The sequence below is a fragment of the Loxodonta africana genome, chromosome 8, assembly GCF_030014295.1.
Source record: "Loxodonta africana isolate mLoxAfr1 chromosome 8, mLoxAfr1.hap2, whole genome shotgun sequence".
Classification (NCBI taxonomy): domain Eukaryota; kingdom Metazoa; phylum Chordata; class Mammalia; order Proboscidea; family Elephantidae; genus Loxodonta; species Loxodonta africana.
The window spans coordinates 130,565,306-130,590,475 of NC_087349.1; the positions used below are offsets into that span (position 1 = coordinate 130,565,306).

A 25,170-nucleotide genomic window follows, 5' to 3' on the forward strand; every position below is an offset into this window, starting at 1 on the left:
GCCTTCCTCACCAGGCTGACTGGGGGTTTTAGGAAATATACTAACACTGACCCTCAGGGCCCAGAAGGAAAGACTTTACTAGCTATGCATTTTATTATCCAGTCTGCAGCAGATATTAGCAGGAAGCTGCAAAAGATAGAGGCAGGACCCCAGACTCCACTCTCACGACAGGTCAAGGAAGGCTTTAAGGTCTTTAATAACAGAGATCTGGCAGCAGAGGATAAAATGAAGAAGGAGGCCCGGTTGTTGACAGTAGCACTTCAGGGCCCACCTTGAGGTAACCCTGCAGGATCCCGAAGACCAAGACCTCCACGAGAATTTCCCATCAGCCAGTGAGTACCGAGCCAGACGGACGTGGGTATTGCAAGAAGAGAGGCCACTGGAGCATCCTGAAACAGGGTACCCAGCTGACTTCCCCCAGAGGCCAGTCCAGGCGGGCCCACCACACCTGATGTCCCTCTCCTTGGAGGAGGAAGAGTGGCTCTACTGACGAGGCCCAGGGGTCTGCTCATCTCCTGGCCAGAAGGCCATCGATATTTCTGCAGCAGAGCCTTGGGTTACTCTCGACGTGGGAGGTAAAGAGACTGAATTTTTGCCAAGCCCGAAAGCTGCCTTCTCTGTTTTAACCCAAAATCCAGGCCCACTCTCCAGTCGTGACTGTAGTCATTGGGGTTGACGGAAGGCCTAAGGTAAGGAACTTTACTTTTCCCCTTTCTTGTAAAGTGGGCCACAGAATGTAAAAAAAAAAAGTGTGTGGGATTGAGAAACAAAAGAGGGGGAGGCCGAGATATTTGGTGGGCAGGGCGGGCGGTACTCCCCTCCATTATTTGGTTTCTACCCTTTTTGGGCCCTCTAGTTGTTATACTTCTGATTTTTAGGTCTTGTCTCCTCAAGCTTCTGATAAAGTTTTTGTCTTCCAGGCTCCAACAGTTCCGTGTTAAATTTGTGATGCAAGGGTGGTGCCTGATTAAAAAAAAAACAAAACCAGAGCTCTCTTTAGAACAGATAGAGATTTTTACTCAGCTAGGCAGGACAGTGCCCTTAACCAGCAGAAGTAGCTACAGAAAAAGAGACCATCGCCCTCTTCCATAAAGCATTATGAGTAACATCTCTCTCAGGGGGTAATGAGATAGGGAAGAAACAGGGACTGAGCCCTTAGGCAAGGAGCTCTGCAACTTGCAACTTACTCAAAATACCATGTGTTTGGCTAATGACATAAAACCCCCATCCTGGAATGTGTGATAAGGAAAAAACAAACAATGTACTCCCTTGTAAGATGTTTTTTCAGAAGGACTGGCTCAAAATGGTCCCTGCAGCATGCTCAGACATCTGCAAGGTGACCGATGGATGACTTCTGCCCAAGACAGTAATTGAACCCGCACCACAGGAGGGACTGCACAGGTGCAACACCCCATAATAAGTGCTGCCAACCTTCCCAGAAGCCTTTGTCACAGACTCCATCTTACTGGCAGAGTGCACACACAGGTAAGGAACTAAATAGTCACATCGAACTGAACTGCTTATACCAAAAAAAGCATTATCTGAAATCCTAGCTGCTGATTTGCTATTACCCCACTTCCTTTTCTTAGCGAATAATAAAAGCTTGAGACAAAGACTTGTGCAAGGGAGTAGTAGCCTGCTAGAGTGCTATACACTGGGCTGCTGCCCCACTGTGCAGTGCTTTCATTTTCTAATAAAGGTTTTCCTTTCAAAAGTCAGCCAAGTCTCCGTAAGTAATTCTTTTCTTGTGGGTAAGACAAGGACTCACTTTCTGGGGTCCATGGTTCCCAGACTGTAATAGGTGAACACCTCATGCTCAGGCACCTACTGCATACAAGGAGCCATGTGGGTGTGGGACAGGAGCACACAGTGAGGGCTGTGCTGGTAGGGGAGGGAGGTTATAGAAGGTTGGGACACACATGTCTCTAAAAGCAGAGCCAAGCAGGTGCCAGAGTACAGGAAAGGAGCGAGTTGGTTGGGAAATGCTCTACAGAGCAGCTGGCCTAAAGCCTGAACTAACTCAGCAGTCCACACCTGGACACTGAAAGGTCCTGAGATGGGAGTATGCGGATGGTGGGGGCAACTGTACACCCCTACACACAACAGGCTTGGATGCGGGTTTTCAGCAGAGCCCCCAAGATGACCCCAGCACAGGCGGACCCTGGAACGGCGCCAAGACAACCAGCACTGCCATGTGCAGAGCTCACGCAGTGCAACGAAGCCACTTCTCAACACGCCAGATGCTCAGCAACAAGTGCGCACAGATTCTTAGGGAGAAACAAACTTTGCTCCAATAACTGGGCCTTGGGAGGCCACAAAGGGAGCTGCACCAGTATGCTGCAAGGGTCTGACCCAAATGCCTAATGCGGATCTGAAATGTTCTCTTTGTATAGGCTGTCCTAACGCGGCCTCCGCTCCCCCGGTACAAAGAAAACGTATAAGACGAGGTAGAATTACACACCTTTCCTCCATCTCTCCAGGCCTGAAAAGCATAGACAGTGTGGTTCTAAGACATTTAAAAATCTATGTGTGAAATTGACAGTTGGCTACCATATGCTGTGCCTTAAGGCTAACACACAAGCAGGCCACTCCACTCCCTTGAACAGCATCCCCCAGTCCAGGGCGGGTCTGTAACAGGCCTCCTCTAAGCCATACAAACATCCTGGGGGAAAAGGTTCACAGAGAGAGCTAAAGCCACAACAAAAACTTTCAGAAGAAACTATGAAAAGTGAAGGCCCCTGGGGGACAATAAACAAAAGGAAGTGCACTGAGAATGTCAGAAGAGGAAGGGAATAGAGGGGAGGAACAGAGTTGTTTTTTTTTTTAATTCAAGTCAACAGTGAGAAACTGCTGAAACCAGCTCCGAGGAGCCTGGAGGAATACAGAGGTTTCCAGGGTCAGGTGGTTAGCAGCTCAGCCCCCCAGAACAAAGCCCAGTAGGACAGGCCCTGTAATCAGCAAGGGGTGGGGACAGACTCCACTAGCCACCCTCTGCCTCCCAGAATATAGGAGACCACAGGCAATCCAAGCAAAACCAGGAACAGGGCTTCAAACCAGTTTGAACCAGCTCAGGCACAGCTGACAAAGTGAAACCCAAAAGGATCTGAAAGGGGAAAAATGACTGGTTGAAGTCCTGGAACAGAAGACTTGGGATAGGCACAGTGAGCCCTTTCAGGGGCCTGATGCGTGAGATTGGATTACTGCCAGAACTGAGAAGAGACACATTCAAGCGGTACGGTCGGCGGCCATCTTCAAAAGTGGGGCACCGCTGTTTCGGACTTTGTGCAAAATCCCATGGGCGAGAGATTTGGTTGCTATGCAACAGGTACACTGCACTTATTTTTAAAAAAAAGAGATTAAGTTCCTAGCAGGGCTTTAACCTGTCATTTTTCCCATTCTGGTTATGGTTCCGGTTCAACCAAATTTTAAAAATTTGGGTCTGCTCCAGTGTCACTTCCTTGGCCACAAATGAACCGGAAAGAACCTGTTTGAAGCCCTGACCAGGAGTGAACTCCAACTTTTCCACTACAAAAATGCTACAAAATGTAAATTTATAGTACTCTTTTTTCTGAACTACTCATTTGAACTTTCACACACACCAAAATACTTCTGCATTTCTACAAAAAGCAAACAACTTTTCCAGACCAATTCAGATCCTGTTGTCCAGCTGGGACAGGCAGAGAGGCACCAAATGGCAAAGTAACGCCCTTTCTCCCAGGGGGCTCCAATTACCTCTCTGTGTCTGTGCCCTAAAGATGCCCTCACCAGCTGGGGGCTTCCTGGGCCCTAGCTCCACCCACCTGCCTGCCCACCAGGGGTATCTGCTGTACCCAGCAGGCCTAAAAGGCAGGGGTCACAGAGCCCAGGATGCTGGGCACGTCTGATGTCCTCAACTCTAAGGAGGGCGAGAGGGTGATGAGGGAGTAAGAGTAACAGGGCAGGCAAAGAAGTCTGAGATAAGGCTTCTCAAATTTGCAGGTGCAGGGATTCCTGGGAATCGTGTTAATAAAATGCACATTCTGATTCTGCAGGTCTAGATGGGGGCCTCCAAAGATTCTGCATTTCAACAAGCTTGAGGTGACGCCCACACTGCCCATACACGGGCCTGTGGACAGCACTCTGGACAGTCAGAACTAGGAGGTAAGACCTAGAGATCTACATTGAAAATTTGCCAATGAAAACCCTACAAATCACAGAATACCATCCAAGACTTTGGCTCACTTACTTTGGGTGTATCATCAGCGGGGACCGACCACTGGAGAAGGACATAACGGACATCAGTAAAAATAAAGGAAACCCTCCACGAGATATACTGATACAGTGCCCACAACAATGGACTCGAGCATACCAGTGATTATGAAGATGGCGCAGGACCGGACGTTTCGCTCTATTACACATAAGGTCTCCACGAGTTGGAGCCAACTCTATGGCACCTTATAAATAGTTTTAATTCTCCTGGAATTCAGATTTCTGGGGTCTGTGGAGTTGGGGTGACCCACCCAGGCATTTGCTCTGAGATCTTCTATTGAACTTTGAGACTTGAAGAAACTGGTCTTCCTTAAGTCACCTTTAGGTTAAACAAATGAACCCCAAGAAACCAAACCCACTGCTCTCAAGTTGATTCCAAGTCATAGATATCCTGTAGGACAGAGCAGAACCGCCCCCACAGGGTTCCTAGGGCTATAAATCTCCACGGAAGCAGATTGCCACATCTTTCTCTCACGCAGCAGTTGATGGGTTTGAACCACCAACCTTTTGGTTTGCAGCTAAGCACTTAACCACTGTACCACCATGTCATGTCAAACAATAGCCTAGCTTAATTTGTAAAAAAGAAAAAAAAAGTTCCTCTTGGGCCTCATGAAGTATTATCTATATGCAGTCAGTTTCAAGAAACAGAAACACTAAGGTCAGGCTAGAAGCTGCATTTTAGGATAAACTTTTATTATGTAAACAGTGTTCTGGCCCTGTTTCCATGGCAATGCCGATAAGATGTGGTGTAAGAATTTTGGAATTCTTTTCATCTTCAGTACATTTTTCACTCCCCAGTGGAAATGTCACCCCAATCTGTAAATCATGTATTAAATAAACATCAGTTTCTATTACTGGCTTATGAGTTTTGTTTTAACACACCTAACAACAAGATGCTTAAGAAAAAAACAACTGACGCACAAAAAGAAAACGACCATTCAGGAGAGCTGTTGGAGAAAGGCCTACCCATCTTCACTCTACGTCCATTTCCAGGGTATGATCAAGTTACCCATCACCCTCTCCTGCAGAATGCTTTCATTTTGGACCTCAGGATATTTATTTATTTATTTTTTAACAGTAGAAAAGAAAAGTATAATGACATGGAAAAATGTTTGCAGTAAGTTATGGAAAAAAAAAAATACTGCAAAACAGTATTCTACAGTGAGGTGACATTTTTGTAAAAAGAAAACAAAATCCCAACTGGTATCTCTATAGCAAAGCGTCTGGAAATACGCGCTTCAAGGTGTTAATGGAAGTTGTTTCTTAAGAGGTGAAACCGTGTGATTTTTAAGTTCTGTTTTTCCATTTGTTTATACTTCTCGATTTTCCTGTTTTAATTTTTATTGTGCTTTAAGTGAAAGTTTACAAATCAAGTCGGTCTCTCATTAAAAAAACTTATATACACCTTGCTATATGCTCCTAGTTGTTCTCCCCCAATGAGACAGCACACTCCTCTCCACTCTGTATTTTCACGTCCATTCAGCCAGCTTCTGACTCCCTCTGCGCGCTCATCTCCCCTCCAGATAGGAGCTGCCCACTAGTCTAATGTGTCTACCTGAGCCAAGAAGCTCACTCCTCACCAGTATCATTTTCTATCCTACAATCCAGTCCAATCCCTATATAAAGAGCTGGCTTTGGGCAAGGCTCCTGTCTTGGGCTAAGAGAAGGTCTGGGGACCATAACCTCCGGGGTCCTTCTAGTCTTAGTCAGACCATTAAGTCTGGTCTTTTTACGAGAATTTGAGGTCTGCATCCCACTGTTCTCCTGCTCCCTCAGGGGTTCTCTGTTGTGTTCCCTGTCAGGGCAGTCATGGGTCGTAGCTGGGCACCATCTAGCTCTTCTGGTCTCAGGCTAATGTAGTCTCTGATTTATGAGGCCCTTTCTGTTTCTTGGGCTCATAATTACCTTGTGTCTTTGGCGTTCTTCATTCTCCTTTGCTCCAGGTGGGTGGAGAACAATTGATGCATCTTAGATGGCCACTTGCTAGCATTTAAGACCCCAGATGCCACTCTCCAAAATGGGATGTACAATGTTTTCTTAATAGATTTTGTTATGCCAGTTGACCTGGTCGTTCCCTGAAACCATGGTCCCCAAACCCTTACCCCTGCCACGCTGGCCTTTAAAGCATTCAGTTTATTCAGGAGCCTTCTTTGCTTTTGGTTTAGTACAGTTGTGCTGCCCTCTCCTGTATTGTGTGTTGTCTTTCCCTTCACCTGAAATAGTTCTTGTCTACCAACTAGTGAATACACCCTCCCTCCTTTCCTCCCCATTCTCGTAACCATCAAAGAACATTTTCTTCTCTGTTTAAACTATTTCTTGAGTTCTTATAATAGTGGTCTTATACAATAGTTGTCGTTTTGCAACTGACTAATTTCACTCAGCATAATGCCTTCAAGATTCCTCCATGTTATCAAATGTTTCACAGATTCGTCGTTGTTCTTTATCAATGCGTAGTATTCCATTGTGTGAACATACCATCATTTATTTAACCATTCATCTCTTCATGGGCACCTTGGTTGCTTCCATCTTTTTGCAATTTTCCACAGTGCTACAGTGAACACGGGTGTGCATATATCTGTTCATGTAAAGGTTTTTTAAAGGTTCTTATTTAGGAGTGGGAGTGCTGGACTCTATGGTAGTTCCATTTCTAGCTTTATTAAGGAAGCGCCAAATCAATTCCCAAAGTGGTTGTTCCATTTTTCATTCCCACCAGCAGTGTATAAGTGTTCCTGTCTCTCCATAACCTCTCCAATCTTTATTATTTTGCGTTTTTTTTATTTATGCCAGCCTTGTTGGTGTGAGATGGACTCTCACTGTACTTTTGATTTGCATTTCTGTAATGCCTAATGATTATGAATATTTCCTCAAGTATCTGTTAGCTACCTGAATATATTCTTTAGTGAAGTGTCTGTTCATATCTTTTACCCATTTTTTAATTGGGTTATTTGCCTTTTTGTTGTCGAGGTTTTGCAGTACCACGTAGATCTTAGAGATCAGACGCTGATCGGAACTGTCGTAGCCAAAAACGTTTTCCCAGTCTGTAGGTAATCTTTTTACTCTTTTGGTGAAGTCTTTGGATGAGCATAGGTATTTGATTTTTAGGAGCTCCCAGTTATCTACAAGGTATTTGCAATGAAGAAGTCGTTGGTCTTGCAAAATTCCATCATTCGATCTCCGGCACTGTTTCTACCACCAAGGCCATATTTTCCAACTACTGATCCTTCTTCTTTGTTTCCAACTTTCACATTCCAATCGCCAGTAATTATCAATGCATCTTGATTGCATATTCGATCAATTTCAGACTGCCGCAGCTGATAAAAATCTTCTATTTCTTCATCTTTGGCCCCAGTGTTTGGTGCATAAATTTGAATAATAATCGTATTAACTGGTTTTAACACCTTCGTCATTGCAAATACCTTCTTTCACCAACATAAACGGCAACTATACACATGGACCTCACCAGATGGAACACAAAGAAATCAAACTGACTACATCTGTGGAAAGAGACGATGGAAAAGCTCGATGTCATCAGTCAGGACAAGTCCAGGGGCTGACTGTGGAACAGACCATTAATTGCTCACATGCATGTTCAAGTTGAAACTGAAGAAAATCAGAGCAAGTCCATGAGAGCCAAAATATGACCTTAAGTATACCCCTCCTGAATTTAGAGACCATTTCAAGAATAGATTTGACACACTGAACACTAGTGACTGAAGACCAGACAAGTTGTGTAATGACATCAAGGACATCATCCATGAAGAAAGCAAGAAGTGACTAAAAAGACAGGAAAGAAAGAAAAGACCAAGATGGATGTCACAGGAGACTCTGAAACTTGCTCCTGAACGTCGAGCAGCTAAAGCAAAAGGAAGAATTGATGAAGTAAAAGAACTAAACAGAAGATTTCAAAGGGCGGCTCAAGAAGACAAAGTATTCCAATGACACGTGCAAAGAGCTGGAGATGGAAAACCAAAAGGGAAGAACACACTCAGCATTTCTCAAGCTGAAGGAACTGAAGGAAAAATTCAAGCCTTGAGTTGCAAGAGTAAAGGATTCCATGGGGAAAATACTAAACAACACAGAAAGTATCAAAAGAAGATGGAAAGAATACACAGAGTCATTATAACAAAAAGAATTAGTTGACGTTCAGCCATTTCAAGAGATTGCATATGATCAGGAACCTATGGTACTGAAGGAAGAAGTCCAAGCTGCTCTGAAGGCACTGAAGAAAAACAAGGCTCCAGGAATTGATGGAATATCAATTGAGATGTTCAAAAAACAGATGCAGCACTGGAAGTGCTCACTTGTCTATGCCAAGAAATATGGAAGACAGCTTCCTGGCCAACTGACTGGAAGAGATCCATATTTATGCCTATTCCCAAGAAAGGTGATCCAACAGAATGTGGAAATTATAGAACAATATCATTAATATCACATGCAAGCAAAATTTTGCTGAAGATCATTCAAAAAGAGCTGCAGCAGTATATTGAGACAGGGAACTGCCAGAAATTCAGGCCAGTTTCTGAAGAGGATGTGGAACCAGGGATAGCATTACTGATGTCAGACGGATCCTGGCTGAAAGCAGAGAATACCAGAAGGATGTTTACCTGTGTTTTATTGGCTATGCAAAGGCATTCGACTGTGTGGATCATAAGAAATTATGGATAACATTGGGAAGAATGGGAATTCCAGAACACTTAATTGTGCTCATGGGGAACCTTTACGTAGATCAAGAGGCAGTTGTTCAGACGGAACAAGGGGCTACTGATTGGCTTAAAGTCAGGAAAGGTGTGTGTCCGGGTTGTATTCTTTCACCACACCTATTCAATGTGTATGCTCAGCAAATAATACTAGAAGCTGGACTATATGAAGAAGAACGGGGCATCAGGATTGGAGGAAGGCTCATTAACAACCTGCGTTATGCACATGACACAACCTTGCTTGCTGAAAGTGAAGAGAACTTGAAGCACTTACTAATGAAGATCAAAGACCACAGCCTTCAGTTTGGATTGCACCTCAACATAAAGAAAACAAAAATCCTCACAACTGGACCAATGAGCAACATCATGATGAACGAAGAAAAGACTGCAGTTGTCAAGGATTTCATTTTACTTGGATCCACAATCAAGAGCCATGGAAGCAGCAGTCAAGAAATCAAAAGATGCACTGCACTGGGTAAATCTGCTGCAAAGGACCTCTTTCAAGTGTTGAAGAGCAAAGATGTCACCTTGAAGACTAAGGTGTGCCTGACCCAAGCCATGGTATTTTCAATCACATCATATGCATGTGAAAGCTGGACAGTGAATAAGGAAGACCGAAGAATTGGCACCTCTGAATTGTGGAGTTGGTGAAGAATATTGAATAGACCGTGGACTGCCAAAAGAACGAAAAATCTGTCTTAGAAGAAGTACAATCAGAACGCTCCTTAGAAACAAGGATGGTGAGACTGCGTCTTACATACTTTGGACATGTTGTCAGGAGGGATCAGCCCCCGGAGAAAGACATCATGCTCCGCAGAGTACAGGGTCAGTGGAAAAGAGGAAGCCCCTCAACAAGGTGGACTGACACAGTGGCTGCAACAATGAGCTCAAGCATAACAACGATTGTAAGGATGGCTCAGGATCGGGCAGTGTTTCGTTGTGTTGTGCGTGGGGTCACTATGAGTAGGAACCTACTCGATGGCACCTAACAACTACAACAACAGCCAGTTAGTTATCTAGTTTTTCTTCTGGTGTCTGTGCATTGTTAGTGATGTTTTGTGTACTGTTTATGCCATGTATTACGGCTCCTAGCACTGTCCCTATTTCTTCTTCCATGACCTTTATCATTTTAGATTTTATATTTAGATCTTTGATCCATTTTGAGTTAGTTTTTGTGCATGGTGTGAGGTATGGGTCTTGTTTCATTTTTTTGCAGATGGATATCCAGTTTGCCAGCATGGAGTTCAGGATTTTAGTGCATCCCACCGGATCCTCACAGGTTATTTTTATTCCCACTTGACAGCTGTGGAAGCTACTCTAACCAAATGACTAGGAAGTCTGACCCATGCCCCATGGGCTCCGTCCAAGTCCACAGGCCTATCATACACACACAGCCCAGGGGCAGTCACACTGCTAATCGTGGCTCAGCAGACAATGAGAGGAAAGCCACCTTGGGGCCAGGAGGCACAGGGGGAGGGTTGGGAAACAGAGGCTGAGCAGGGAAAGGCAAACATGGCTAGAAATCAGGAATCACCCTTGAGGAGCAGTGCCTGGAAAAGGAGGGCTTTGCCTGGAGAGACAAAGAGCAAAGCAGAATTCATCCCAGGCCCCTTCCTCAGGAAGGAGAAGGGGGTAATTTAAGTACAGAAGGTGTCTCTACCTTACTGTTTTTGCTTTTACTTTTAATGGCCTGGTCTCACTTTGGGGGGAGATAAACAGCTTTACTTCCCTCCCCCCAGGTTCAACTTCACAAGAGAGGGGCCACACTGGGACACAAAAGTAACATGGCATTTCCAAGGAAAGCATGGGCTCAAGGTGGAGGCAAGCCCATTCATCAGGGGGCGCCTGTGCCACACCAAGCCTGGGGTGGGCTGGGCCCAGTCTGTGGGCTCCCAAGGAAGCCTGTGGGGATCACCACCATACCCCCTCCCCAAAGCATCTGAGGAAGAAATGCTCTTTGTTAAGCTCCGTCCTTCCAGTGGATCTCGAGCTGGCAAAAGACTCAATGTAGTGACCAACGATTCTGGATTCAGAATCACAGAACTGAGGTTACAGCTAAAAAGTTTCCAAAGTTAACCTGGGCAACTCTTCCACTTCCCAGTCAGAGACCTATGCCGGTGGAAATCAATGACAAAGGACACCCAGCACCAGTGGCAAAGCCGGGACTCAAACACCTCTCTGTGAGTCTTCCAGAGCACATGCCCCTCGCGCTCAACCTCTCCCAACCTAGCTGGGTCACCTACCCCAAAAGCGGTATCTGGGTTTCCGTGCACTTGAGTTCTCACTTTAAGTATTCAGGATGTTACATCATTTGCTAAAATAAATGAGGATACCCCAAGGTACAAGCCTGGGGGCAGAGGGTGCTGTTTCCTAATTTGCAGGCTATGGCTGATGATGAGATTCCGGTAAGACAGCCAAGCCAACCTCAAGAGGGGTGGGTATTGACTGATAGGGGAAAATAAAACTAAACATGTGGACAGCATGGGAGCTAAGTTCCTACATAAAACAGAATAGCTCTGCACTTCAGAGGTGGGTGGCTTCATATTCTGTCTGTGGTTTGGAAAACAGGGCAGTTTGGGTTGGGGGGAAACACCTCCACAAAGAACATCAAAGAGTGGGCAGGGGGGTGACCTTACACTGGGGTCAAACAGGCCCCCAAAAGAGTTCATTTTACCCACCAAAAACTGACGGGAGGGCATTCGGACCATTTAAGTGTGAAGGGGTAGAGGGTGGTTCCCCTCAGCTACAGAATAATTCCCACAACCATCCTCAGACCAAAAGAAACTATTTTCTCAACCACCTGTGACGCGACTTCTAAGAGCTATGCCTACGCCCATTTCAATAAGGACACAGAAATAAAGGAAGACCGCACTTGGTGCCTGGAAGCAGCCTCTTCTGCCAAGTAAGTGCTCTGAGAGGCTCTCTCTCTGTCTCGCTCTCTCTCTCTCACACCACACACCCAGGGGCCACAAACCATCAGCCCTCTCTCTGGCCCCCTGTAGGGTGGCCAGCACTCTGATCCAGTAAGAAAGGAAAGACCCTGTCAAGGCAAAGAGAAAGCTGTCCCGGTAGGGAGCTGGAGTACGCTAGGGGTTGCCAGGTCTTTTCTGGGAGGGAAGATTCGTGTCTAATGGCTTCCATCAGTACTGAGCCTCCTGCTGCCTGCTGCCACCTGAGACTGAAGAGCTCAGAGGTGGCAGAATAAAGGAAAGTGGCTGTAGGGACAGGGACCTGGGCTGAGCTCTGAGGCACAAAGAGGAGGCTTGCAAGGCTGACAGCAACCCAGCCACAGGCCTGGCCCCACCCAAAAGGCACATTTGGGCCAGGAGAGCCCGGCTCAGCCTACTCCGTGGGTGGCAGACAGGCAGGTGGCCTACAAGCGGGGCACCGGTCACCCAACTCACTGCACAGCTGCTCAGAACTTTTCCCCGGGGGTGCTGGGCAGAGCACAAGGGCTGAGGGGAAGGGACAGAACTGGAGATGGGGGAGATGGGGGCTGGCAGAGATATCCACAAGGGGCGGTGTCAAGCAAGAGAGCAGGCCTAGGCTGGGCAAGAGCTGGGCAGCTAACTGAGCACCAAGGACCATAAGAGGGGCCAGAATAGACTTCTATTAAGCATAACGGGCTCCTGCTTCAGCAACAATAGCATCGTCAGTCACCCTCCCCCACAAAAACCCACTATGGGAGGCAGCAGGAAACCAGGGCAGAGCCCATGAATAGCTCTACTGTCCATCCCCAGGTCCCACCCCGTCAGCCCCACAGGTCAGCCCTAGCTGCCATCGCCACAATAGAACACTGTGTGGCAGAGGCCCAACCCTGTAAAACAAAGCTGTGGGCAGGGGAAGCTCTGGGCTTCTCAGGGTCTACACACAATGGTGGTGGCCAGGGCAGGGAAGCAGACTGCAACACTACCATACTGGGGCATGACGGCCACCTTTCCATTTAGGGAGTATCTGCCGGCCAGAGCCACACATCTGGGCACACAGTGGCCACAGGGGTGGGGAACCTCTAGAGACCTCCTGGGAGGGAGCAGATGGCACCAAAGTGGGCCTTCTGTCATAGCCTATAAGTACCTCTCACCTCCCTCACTTGTCCCAGGAGAAAAAATTCATCTGGCCTGTGCCCTGGTGGCACAGTGGTTAAGAGCTCGGCTGTTAACCAAGAGGTCAGCAGTTCGAATCCACCATCCACTCCTTGGAAACCCTATGGGGTAGTTCCACTCTGTCCTATAGGATCGCTTTGAGTCGGAACCAACTCGATGGCAACAAGTTTGGCTTTTTCAGCCTTACCCTTTGTTTCTGCACAGAAAGGAAGCTGCCTGCTTGAAACAGAAAACCCATCTATTATTTATAAAGAAAAAAAGGGCTTTTAAAATGACGGGTTGGCAGTCAGGCCCAATATAGCCACAAGTTGGGCAGGGGGTGGGGGATCCCAGTGCAGTGAGGGCCAGACCCTCATGCCAATCCCTGAAACGGGAGAATCTGTCTTCTGAAAGTCCATGCCCAGTCCCAGCCCTCTGTTCCACCAAGGCCCTTTCTTCAGGCAGCCCAAGCTCAGTACACTCGTGGGGGCCGCTTACCACAGGCTCAGGGAAGCCTGCCTCCTCACACTCACATCCGCCGGGTGCACAGCCTCATGGCGCAGCAGGTGCAGCCAGAGCTGCAAAACAGGTGGTGGTGGTGCTCGTGGAGACAGGTGGACCCAGTGGACCAGCATGCCAGCCCCGTCCCCGCCCCCACCCCACCCCACTGTGCTCCCTCCAGCTCTAGCTGCCCCACTGTAGAACTACAAGATCCCTCCAGAAGAAAACCTCAGACACTTTTTTCTCCCTCTCTGAATCATCCAGCATGATCTCTTCCTGCCAGGCACCTGATGCCCTGCTCCAGGTCTAGCCGTCTCCACAGAAGCGACAGGTAAGGCATTCACCCAACAGCATGGCTGGCAGAAGCACACTGGATGCAACCTCTGTGCCCACAGCCACGGCACACACGCACAGAAGACTGCATGCCACGTGAGAGACCAGACCGTGTGTGTGGAAACTGAACGGCCCCGAGGCGAATCTAGGGTGACGAGCTGCAGGTCCAGAGCAGCGCGCTCAGTGAGCCCCCCCGGGAACACATGTCTGGTGTACAGAGACGCCTGACTAGGCACTGAACATCTGCTGACTGGCCTCTGGGGGCAGAGCTGAAAGGACCCGGGGTGGAAATACTCATTTTCCTCTATAACTTTTGGTGATTTTTTTTTTAATCGTGTATATACATTCAAAATTAATATTAAATTAATATTTAAAATGCCTAATGCTTGTGGCTGGAAGCACAAAAGATTCAACAGGCAGCTTCTGATAGCTCCCCAGAACAAGGAGTGGGGGAGGGGCAAGGAGCAGAGGGGGAGGAGGGAGGAAACGAGAGAAAGGAGGACAGAGAGGGAAGGGTTTGCCAGCTTCTGGGATAAAGAGAGGCTTAGCAACTCAGCTCCTGCTTACAACTCCACCTCAAGTCCCGCAACAAAAAGTCGTTTTCCCAGGAAGAGCAAGAGTTTTTTTCAGGGCTGTGACAAAGGCAGAGGGCAAACCTAAAGCTATTCCACACCAGGCTCCTCCACGTAAGACTCAGAACCCTGTTACAGACTGAATTGTGTCCCCCAGAAATGTGTGTCAACTTGGCTAGGCCACGATTCCCAGCACTGTGTGGCTGTCCTCCATTCTGTGATGTGATGTGATTACCTGTCTGTTGTAAACCCTAACCTCTATGATGTTAATGAGGCAGAGTTAGAGGCAGTTAGTTAATAAAGCAGGACTCAATCTACAGGATTACGTTGTGTCTTCAGTGGATCTCTTTTGAGACATGAAAGCGAGAAGAGAGACAAGTGGACCTCCGACTACCAAGAATGAACAGCCAGGAGGACAGTGCATTCTTTGGACCTGGGGTCTCTGTGCTGAAAAGCTCCTAAACCAGGGGAAGCTCCATGACAAGGACCTCCTCCTGAGCTGACAGAGAGTGAAAGCTTTCCCCTGGAGCTGACATCCTGAATTTGTACTTCTCGCCTCCTAGACTATGAGGGAATAAATTTCTGACTGTAAGGCCACCCACTTGTGGTATACCTGTTATAGCAGCACTAGATGACTAAGACAGGCCCCAGGTAGGGGGTGGAGGGGTAGTAGCTCATGTATCCTGGGCCTCCAGCAAGAACCCTTCTCAGGACCCTCCCCAGTCATCAGCGAGCTCTAGGTCCCAGTGTTAGGAGCACATCCCAATTTCAGCAGCTAAGGAGAGATATTCCAACAGATTTCTAGGCCTGGCTCAACTCCTAAACCCACCCAGTGCCATCGAGTCGACTCCGACTCATAATAGGACATACTAAAAACAGTTTCTCCAAAATCCTAGCTCAAAACCCCAATCCCTTAACCCCTAAACTCCATGTACCTTTCAGGAAATGGAAGCAGCAAGATGGAGTTATGAGATGCAGCTGTTATTTATTCCTTGCTAAAGGAATACACAGATGTTGTTTAAAAGCCTCCTTTACCTGGTACGTCAATCACTACTCCACACTCAGAAGGACTGACGCAGTTCCCCCAAATGATGTTCCCCCTAAGGAACAATAAAAAGCCATCTCAGTCTCCCCTGCTTCTGACGACAACACTCTGCCTTAGAACCAGGCCTGGCCAGGCCATCTGGGTGAGAACTGGGGGGCATCCATGAACCACGCTCTTCCTGGACAGAATTCCTCCCCCAAAGTTGCCACAGAGACACACCCAGGCCACAAAGAAGGGAGACTAGCCAAAGGAAGACACGTATCTGGCTCCCCTCTTGTAGGACATGCCTTCTGACCTTCTGAGGGCTGGTAAAACATTCAACAAGTAGCCTCAAAATTAAGGAGCACAAACGAGACTTCCCAAATAGCATCATGCTGGCTTCTGGAGCCCTCATACCTCAGCCACTGGAAGCAACGTTTTGCCCCTTTCCATGGGCCCAGCACAAGCCCTCAGCAGCTCCTGCCCAGCCGCACAATCTCATCAGACCAAGCACAGGCCTCCCCAACACCCAGGCAGTCACCTTCGCTGATGACTACTCTACCACCTCATCTGTCTTCCACAGACAGCAGCTTCAGGGGTACCCTAATCCCAAGAGCCCCTGGTGAAATGTGCACACCCCACCCCATAACTGGGCACATGCCACTCCCCTCTTCTCCCACAATGCCTTCTCCTCAGCATCCCAGAGGCCTGGGAACGACCCACACCACCCCCAACTCTGTTCTTGGCAGCCACCTCAAATGCACGTTACAGCGTTACTTGTTTCACAGGAATCAGCTTAGCTGCACAGAACGCCCCTCTTTCTCTGCAGGGGTGGGGAAGACCCCCACTGTGGCCAATAGGTTCTCTTCACATGCCCTTTTTTCCCACAACAGTGGTCGCCCTGGTTCCCAAAAAGCCGGCTGTAGAAACAGGAGCGGCCCCAGAAGTAGGAGAGACACCAAACAGGGCCGTTGGTGCAGAGGGCCTAGGGCAAGCTGGTGGGACTGAGCAAGGAGAGGAGGGGACAATGACAACGGGCTGACTGGACTCAGGGATCCAAGGCCTCACCCAGAAGCTTCAGCCCAGAGGCATTTGCAGTGCACCTTCCAGGCAGGGGGAGGAGAGCAGGAGCAGCACCTCCCCTAGCCCAGCGAGCCAAAGGGACAGCAGTCCCTGGACACCTGGGTAAGGGAGAGGCATCCACAAAGTCGGCAGAATGGCTCACCGACCAGGATGCACAGGAGAGCAGGCTCAGAGGGGCAGGTCAGTATCGCGCCAAGGAAGAGATGATGCCGGGAACTGCTGTGCTCTGAGAGCCAACAGACCACACTACTCCCTGGGTGCAGTGGGCATCCAACAGGCCGGGAACATGGAGCCAAGACATGCTGAAAAGAAAAGGACCTGGGATTCTGAACATGAGGAAAGGAGGCCCTCAGGGGCAGACACTGCTCCTAAGGGGCAAGTGTGAGTGAGGATGAGCTCAGGCCAGTGCAAGGACGGTGGACACTGTCCAGCATGCGACATGGAACTGCCCAAGTCTTCCTGGATTGGGGCTGGAACTAGGCTCTGCCACCAAGATCTAGGGAACATAGCCTGACTCCTGGCCCAGGGCTGAAGGGCTGAAACAAGACAGTCAATCACAAGCCAGCCGATGTCAGAGAGGTCGCTGGAGAAGAGCAGGGGCTCTGTGGCAGCGGTCAAACAGGCTGCCAGGAGCAGGGCCATGGCACAGCTGAGTGGGTGCCTCAGGCTGGGAATCAACACCTTCTTGCTGTTGAGAGCCCCACCACAGCCTGAACCGCCGCAGTGGGTAGGGGGCCCAGTCGTCCCTCCCTGGGGGATCCAAATCTGAAGCCAAGTGTCCGTCTTCCTTATTCCACTTGCCACTCTCCAATAAGCCCAGGTCTCCTGAGCACCTCATGGGCCTCTGATGCTAGACGCACAAGGTTCACCTTGGAGTGGTACCCTGGGGTATGCTGCTGCCCTCGGCCTCCCAGGCTCACCACTCAGACTCAGGTGCAGAGAAAGAATTTGAGAACACTCATTCCCTCAGCACGACCTACTCCTCAAAGCCTCTTTTTTTTTTATTTTCAGTCTCTGGTTCCTGCAGAGTAGATGAGCACAGACCCCAATAGCTGGCGGATGCGCTGCAGAAGACCCAGAGAAAGTCCGCGAGCATGCCAGCCTCGACTCCTCCCACCCCTCCCAAACCTTACCATCCAGGAGCCAGGGCTCTGTCAGGCCCTGCCAGAGGCCTCCCGCTCCTCCAGCTCACACTGACATCATCCTTCTGCTTCCCAGTGACCAAGCTCTGGCCTGGTCACCAAGCTCCTGCATGCACACTGTGGTTCTGCACAGGACCATCAGATTGCAGAGGGAGGAGTCAGTGCCTCAGCTTCCTCTCCTATCCTGCTGTACCTGGGCCTGGACACTCACACAACCAAGTAGTCTCATGACTGGGGACTCGAAAGTGTAACCCCAAATTCCAGGGGGCACAGAGAGTCTAAGGAAATCCGGGAGCGCCCCCGAGGCCACTTTAGAGCCAATCACCACAAGAGTCATGCAGCCCCAGTTTCAGCTATCTAGCTGAAAAAGACACCAGGCTCTAGGGCCCTCTTCCTGGCGCTCAGCTAGGGAGCAGAGCGAGCCCTGGTGGCACAGTGGTTAAAGCACTTGGCTGCCAACCAAAAGGCTGGCAGTTTAAACCCACCAGCTGCTCCACGGGAGAAAGATGTAGCATCTGCTTCTGTAAAGATGTACAGCCTTGGAAACCCTATGGGGCATTCTACTCTGTCCCATAGGGTCACTATAAATCGGAATTGACTTGACTACAACGGGTTTTTCCACCTTCAACCTGCCCAACCCCATCAGATTACCAGGCTGGCCAGTCTGCTTGGATGCCTCTGAAGCAAAAATCGAGGCTGGCTCAACTCCGCTCTGCCCCACTCAACTCCACTGGGCCCACAGAGGGCAGGAACTGGGGACCATCTCCTGGCAAGCACTCTGCTGAGAGCCATCAGCCCCAATCCAGACTGTCAGGCCCCAACTCAGGGGCTTTCAGATCCTGCTTCTCAAACCCGATGCTCGCATTTAAGCTCACAGCAACCCTGTGAGACAGGAAGGACAGCCTTCATTCTCCCTGCTTTACAGATAAGAATACCTAGTCCAAAAGAAAAAAATGAAAATCCAAGACTTGTCTAGATCACTCGGCTGGAAAGGAGCCACAACCCAAAAGCTGGCCTCCCCGCTGCTGGGTGTATGAGCTGGGGAGTGTTATTCACCCTTGCGGTGTAGGCCAGATCCACACTTCCACTGTCCAGGCCCCACGCTGTCTGAACCCAAGACGCACAGAAGAGGAAACAGTGCGCAAACATTCCGCACACCACAGACCGACTCAGTCGCAGCTGCTCTAATGGAGGCAAACCAGACACAGGCGTTCACCTAGGCCAAAGGTTCTCGCCTCCTCAAGGACTGCCTCCTCTCCTCAGGTGGGAGAATAGCAGCTCTGTAAAAGAGGATAAAAATGTACCTAAGGAGGGTGAGTTAAGGCTATGCAGAGGAACATGGTCTCACCCTCCACCAGTGTCTCCTGGTCCTGCTGGAAGTCATCAGAAACCAAGCAAGTGAAGAAACACACAGGTTCAAGGTCCAGTGTGTGCCTGGCTCTTTAACGCCCTGCCACTGTAGCTGAAGGTGAGAAATTCAATTAACAAAGGGGGGGATTCCACCCTTCAGTATCCCCACCACCTCTTCCTTCCCCACCCCAGACCCACAAGCTCATCCCCAGATCCCAGAAAGGGGAGGGGGAAGGCAGGGCCTGCCAGTGTGCCTGGACAGGCTTCAGGTGCTCGCCATATTCAGGTTGGGGCTGAACAGCATGCCGTCATGCCGTTGGGGCTGAGATGCCAGGGAACTGAAGGGGAGCAGGAGCCTCCTTGCCTCCATAGACACCGGCACCTGTCTTTAAAGGCCACCAGGACCCCAGCAGCAGGGAACAGGGATCAAGGACCAAGGTCACAGCCCCCAGCACAGGGTCTGGGGCTGCACACATACACAATGAGAGTTCTCAGTCTAAAATTCATAAAGACAGAAAGTAGACAGGAAGTTACCTGGGGCCAGGGGAACGGGAGGGGAGCATTACTGCTTAAAGGTTATAGTGTTTCTGTTTGGGGTGATGAAAACATTTTGGAAATAAATAATGATGGCTGCACAATATTCTGAAAGTAATAAATGCCATATAGTTGTATACTTGAAAACGACTAAAATGGCAATTTTATGTTATATATATTTTACCACAGTAAAATTTAGAAAAAAAGTTCTTAGCCAGGAATTAGGCCTGGGTCCAAGAATGACTGAATGAATAAATGAATGAGGAGACCCAAGGAGCTGAAATAACCTGGGCAGAGCCAGGGGAGCATGCTGCCCCCGCAGAGCTGCCTGCCCTTGTGTACACTCTGGTCACCATACCGCTGCCCTGCCAATGTGGCACCTCAGCCCCTCTTTACTTTGAACAGTGCTACTCTGACTAGCCCACAATCACTGTTCCACGCAACACAGAATGGTAACACGCCACAAGACGGGGACCCCAGACCTGGGCAGGGGTCAAGAAGGCAGGCAGTGTGGGAGGAACCAGCCTGCTCACCAGTGCTTCCAGTCCTCTTTCCCCGCCCCCTGGAGGTGTGACCATGTGACTGGCTTTGGCCAATGAAGTGCCACTTCTAGGTGGAAGCTTTAAGGGCCAGGTCTAGACCCACCCTGCTCTGTCCCTCTGCTAAAGTGACCAGGAATATTCCAATTAATCAGCAGTGAGGACAACAGAAAGACACGCAGTAATGGGTACACGGTGTAAGGGAGAAATAAACCTTCGCTGCTTTAAGCCGTAGAGATTCGGGATTGTCGTTACCACCAAAAACCAAACCAAACCCGTTGCCATTGAGTTGATTTCGACTATAGGACAGAGTAGAACTGCCCCATAGGGCTTCCAAGGTGGATTCCAACCGCCAACCTTCTGGTTAGCAGCCATAGCTCTTACCCACTGCACCACAAGCAAACTTTAATCTGCCCTGTTGAAAACAAGCAGCGACTCTCCAATCTTCTATCCAGGGCAGCCTAGGGAGATGCCAGGCAATCAGCAGGAGTTCCCAGACACCTGTTGTGTGCCCAGGCTGTGCTAGAGAGATGAGGACGCATTCAGAAGCAGGCGTAAGTTTATCTGCACTGAGGAAGTCTTAGGTCTACGTGGACCAGGCTTGTTAATGTATGTTAATCGACTTTAATCATCTCTGGAAGGAAGATACTGTTCTAAAAATGAGGAAACCCAGCTCATCCTGAAACCTCTGGACCAGTTTCCTCATCTGTAAAATGGGGCCATTAGCCATACAGGGTTGTTGCAATGAATCAAATGACTTAATACAAGAAAAGCTTCCAGGACAGTGCTCGGTTCTTCTACTACCAGCTTTCCACACTGTCAAGCCTACAGCAGCATTTTTGTAACCTTGTCCATAGCATTTACTTGACTGTAAACCCAACAAAAGTTTCCCAGAACACGATGCACTCTATCTAAAACCAAACCAAATCCAGTGCTGTCAAGTCGATTCCGACTCATAGCGACCCTTTAGGACAGAGTAGAACTGCCCCATAGTGTTTCCAAGGAGCGCCTGGTGGATTCGAACTGCCAAGCCTTTGGTTAGCAAGCCGTAGCACTTAACCACTATGCCACCAGGGTTTCCAGTGCACTCTATAAATATGCACTGCCAAACTGAATTCTACCCCAGGTGAAGTTAAACAAGCGGTTAAGTCAAATTCTGAGCATGTGGTGGCCGGAAGTGAGGCCTCAGGAAATGTTTCCAGAACTCAGGGCTCCCCTGGCCTCCTAGAGAATTTCACTACAACCAAGTGCCCCCCCGCCAACCAGGAAGCCTCATCCTCCTAATCCCAAATATTGGAAGGAAGGCACATCACGTGTCCCCCGAGACAAACAGCCATTCAGTTGGCAAATGGGGTAATGTCCCTAGGTAGCCTACCCTTCAGAGCCCCCTCCTCTCAGTATCCTTTCTTCCTAGAGACAGCCACAAGCCTCCAGAAGCACCAGTGGGCTCAGACTCATTTGCCTAAACAAGGCTAAGCCAAGACTGAGCTCACATCAGTAAATACTACTGAGAACCAATTGCATGCTCAGCCTGGGCTCTAGGACCCCTGGATGCTCATGGCCAGTCAGTGAGCTGTGAGCCCTGCACCGGCCTCACGGACCTCCATCGAGGTGTGTGAAATGAAATTAAGGATCTCATCAGGCAGTCCTGCAATATCCATGAAGTGAAAAATCAATGAACTCCCCAAATGAAGAAGGGGTGCAACAAGGTGAGACACAATGAGAGTGGGAGGGGAAAATCCCCCTGGTGGCCTGGGCTTCCAGGGCCCTGAACCCTAGACATTTGGGGTCCTCGGGACCAGACAAAGCTTGGAGACAGCCCTGGAAAGAACTGGAAGGGCATATGAGGTCATGGCTGTGGAGTGTGGGATGCATTCAGAGCATGCAAGAGCAGAGGAGGGTCTTGGAAGGACCAGGTGCCTGGACCAACCAACAACTGGATGTAGAGGAGACAGAGAGGTGTGGGGTGCTCCTATAGCCTGGGCCCCAGGTTTCCCTTCACAAACAGGGAAGGCTGGCATTCAGCAGGTGCTAACTTTTTCTTCAAGTCATAGGTCAAGGGGCTCGAGAAGGCTGCTTTTGAGGATTTGGCAGGCAGCTGGATCCACTCCCAACCCCAAGACCTTCCACCAAGGAGGCCACTGCAGAGGGCACACCTGAAGAGGCCTCAATGCAAGCTCCGCGCTACTGCCGGACGACCCCAGGTTCCCAGACTCCAGCGCCCGGGACAGGCAGGCAGCGCACACACCACGTGCTCACGGCTCCGGCCAGCCACCAGGCCGGGGGGTGGGGGGGGGCCCGGACAGGACTTCCTCCGCCTCCCACGGCAGGGACCGCTATTCCCCAGCTTCACGTCCCTGAGACAAATGTCCCCGAAGTATCAGGTCGAAGTCTCTATACACACACCCACTTCCTACCCACCCATACACCCACTTCTCTCGGGGTGGAGCAGTGGCCTGGAACGAGCCAACTCTATAGTCACAGACCCAACTCGGCCCAAGCTCCGGCTGGGTCACCACCTACTCGAACTTGAGCCGCCCCAAATTCTCGGGGGATAGAGTGGGACGCGCGGCCAATGTAGGGGACTTGGAGCACGCCCACGGCGAGGCGAGGGGAGAGGGCGTTGTCCCAGAAGCCCACTCCGGGGCGGCCTAGCGCCCAGGAAGAGGAGGCGAGCACCGTGCCAACGCCCCGCATAGGCCTGCGACCCAGCCGGAAGGCGCGCCCACCCCGGGGTTCGCGGCTGGGGGCAAGGGGAGAGCGCCGGGCGGGGGTAGGGGTGGGGGTGGCGGCCGGCCCCTCCCTCCCCTGGCACTCCCGACCCCGCCCGTGAACGTGACTGGGCGAGAGCAAGGGCGACTGACCCGGGGCCCCAGCGGGTCGCCCACCGCGGTTCCCACTCCGCCGGGAGCCAGAGGAGTTCGGTTCAGCGGGGTCCGCGCTGAGGCCTCCAGCCCCTCGCGGGCAATCCGGGCAGACAAAGCCGGCGCCCGCCCCCGGGCTGGAGGAAGGAGTCCGAGGGCCGAGGCAGGACCGGGGAGCAGTCCTAGTCTCCGGAGGGCCCTCGGGGAGGCGGTCCCAGACAATGAGGGGCAGGGCCCGGCGCTCCAGCGGGGTACCGTGGCTACTTACCTGGGCGCGGCGGCGCGGCCCCGCTCGGCCGAAGAAGTTAGAATAAGTTCGGCGGCGTAGGACCTGAGGGCGCGACTCCCGCCGTCCTCGCGACGGGGGCGGGGCGCGTAGGGGCGGGGCGCGCAGGGGCGGGGCTGGGGACGCGGGGTCCGTGGAGGAAGGGGCGCCGCTCTCCCCGGACGCTGCCGGCGAAGCCCGCGCGCTCCGCCCTGCCCCTGCCCCCGCCCTTGCCGGCCCGGGTCCCCTCCCCCGCCGCGCCCCGCCTCCCAGCTCGCGTCTCCAGCCTCCGCCGCGAGGGCCCTGGTCCCGGCCCGCCCCTTTGTCCCGCTTTGGGCGGTGCCGGAGCCGGAGCCGAGGGCGGGCCCGGTGCGCGCAGGCCCCGGGTTCGCAGCGCAGACCGAGGACGGATCCGGGTGGGTAGTTGTGGTCGCCGAGCGCGCTTGGCGGAGGTGCGCTGTGCGGACGCGGACCCGGCCGAGCCCCGGCTAGGCGGGACCTGAGCCGGGGAGAAGCGTTAGCTGTGGGGGCCGCGGGGAGGCCACATCTCGGTGTGGGGGCCCAGGGGATTACCGGGTAGGGTGGGCGAAGGAGTTTGGAAAATGGCTGTGTTGAAAATAGAAGGCGTTCCTGCCCGCGCTAGAAGCTGGGAGTGGGAGCAGTCTCCAGAAGGAGTAGTAAATTAAGATTTTTACGTCTCTGGAAATTGCACGGCGAGGACTCACTTCGTCTAGCCTTGGTTCCAAAAATACTGCGCTTTGTTTGAACTGCCTGCTGAGATTTGTGCCTCGCCTTCATTCTAAGGAGATGACTTGGGGGGGGGGACGACGGGATGGAGGGGGTATCCACACGGCTGGCAGGGTTCAGAGATAACAAAGGTGGCCTAGGGTCGTAGGGTCCCAGCGCTCTGAAGACAACATGAAACACGAGCTCTGTTTAACTGGGCTCGGAATTGCACACATTTTAGTAATAGCGACCAACAGGTTAAGCCCAGTGTAAGGAGGAAAACTTGAAATCCAGACTGTTCAGTCCGTTCCTAGCTTTTTGCTGAGGAGCCGCAGCCTGTCTGTGAGGCCCCAGGTGGTCAACGACCTCTGTGGGGAACCTTCAGCAGCTGGTTGTTGAGTGCTTGCTTTGTGCTGACTCTAAACAAACAGGACAGCTGAGACGACTTCTTCCAAAACTAAAGCAAAAGCTGGGACAAAAGCGAGGGGCTGGGTTAGAGAATAAGAAATATCATAGGTGGTGCAGTCAGGGAAAACTGGGAGGAGGTGATGTTGAAATGGAGGCCAAAAGAACAAGGACTTTACCTTAGGGAAAGTAGGGCAGAGACATTCCAGGTAGAGAGAATAGTGTGCCAAGGCCCTGAGAAGGCAAAGCACTGGATGTTTCAAGCAGCTGGAAGAAAGCTGTGTAGCTACAGCCTGAGAGTCTGGGCAGGAGAAAGTGGGAGGTAGGCAGTGGCTGGACCATGCAGGGCCTGGGGGCCATGCCAAGGAATTAAGAGTTGTTATTAAGGCCTTGAGGAGTTTTACAGAGAAGAGTAGCATGTCCTGATTTACTGCTAAGTGAAGGGAAAATTTAGTGGGTAGTAAAAACAAAAAAAAATCCATTGCTGTCAAGTCGATTCCAACTCATAGCAACCGCATAAGACAGAGTAGAACTGCCCCATAGGGTTTCCAAGGAGCACCTGGTAGATTGGAACTGCCGACCTTTTGGTTAGCAGCCAATCTCATAACCGCTACACTACCAGGGTTTCCTAGTGGGTGGTAGGCAAAAATAAAAGCAGGGGCCAATTAGACTGACCTGGTGGCTTGGATTCAAGAGGTAGCCAGTAAGATGCGTTGAGAGATGCTGTTTTGGACATGGACGTGAGGGAAGAAAAGAGATACCAAAGATAACTCAGGTTTCTGGCTGAGCAAGTGGACAGTGCCTC

At 50.6% G+C, this 25,170-nt stretch overlaps 1 protein-coding gene across 1 annotated transcript in view; it reads right to left on the reverse strand.

Annotated features, from left to right (window-relative positions):
* TSPAN14 (tetraspanin 14) overlaps positions 1–23,346 on the reverse strand; it is an 82,455-nt gene extending 59,109 nt beyond the window's left edge. The window contains exon 1 of the mRNA XM_064290322.1: positions 23,238–23,346. The gene's annotated coding sequence lies outside the window, so the exon portion shown is untranslated. The remainder of the gene's footprint in view (positions 1–23,237) is intronic.
* Between the last annotated feature and the right edge of the window lie 1,824 nt (positions 23,347–25,170).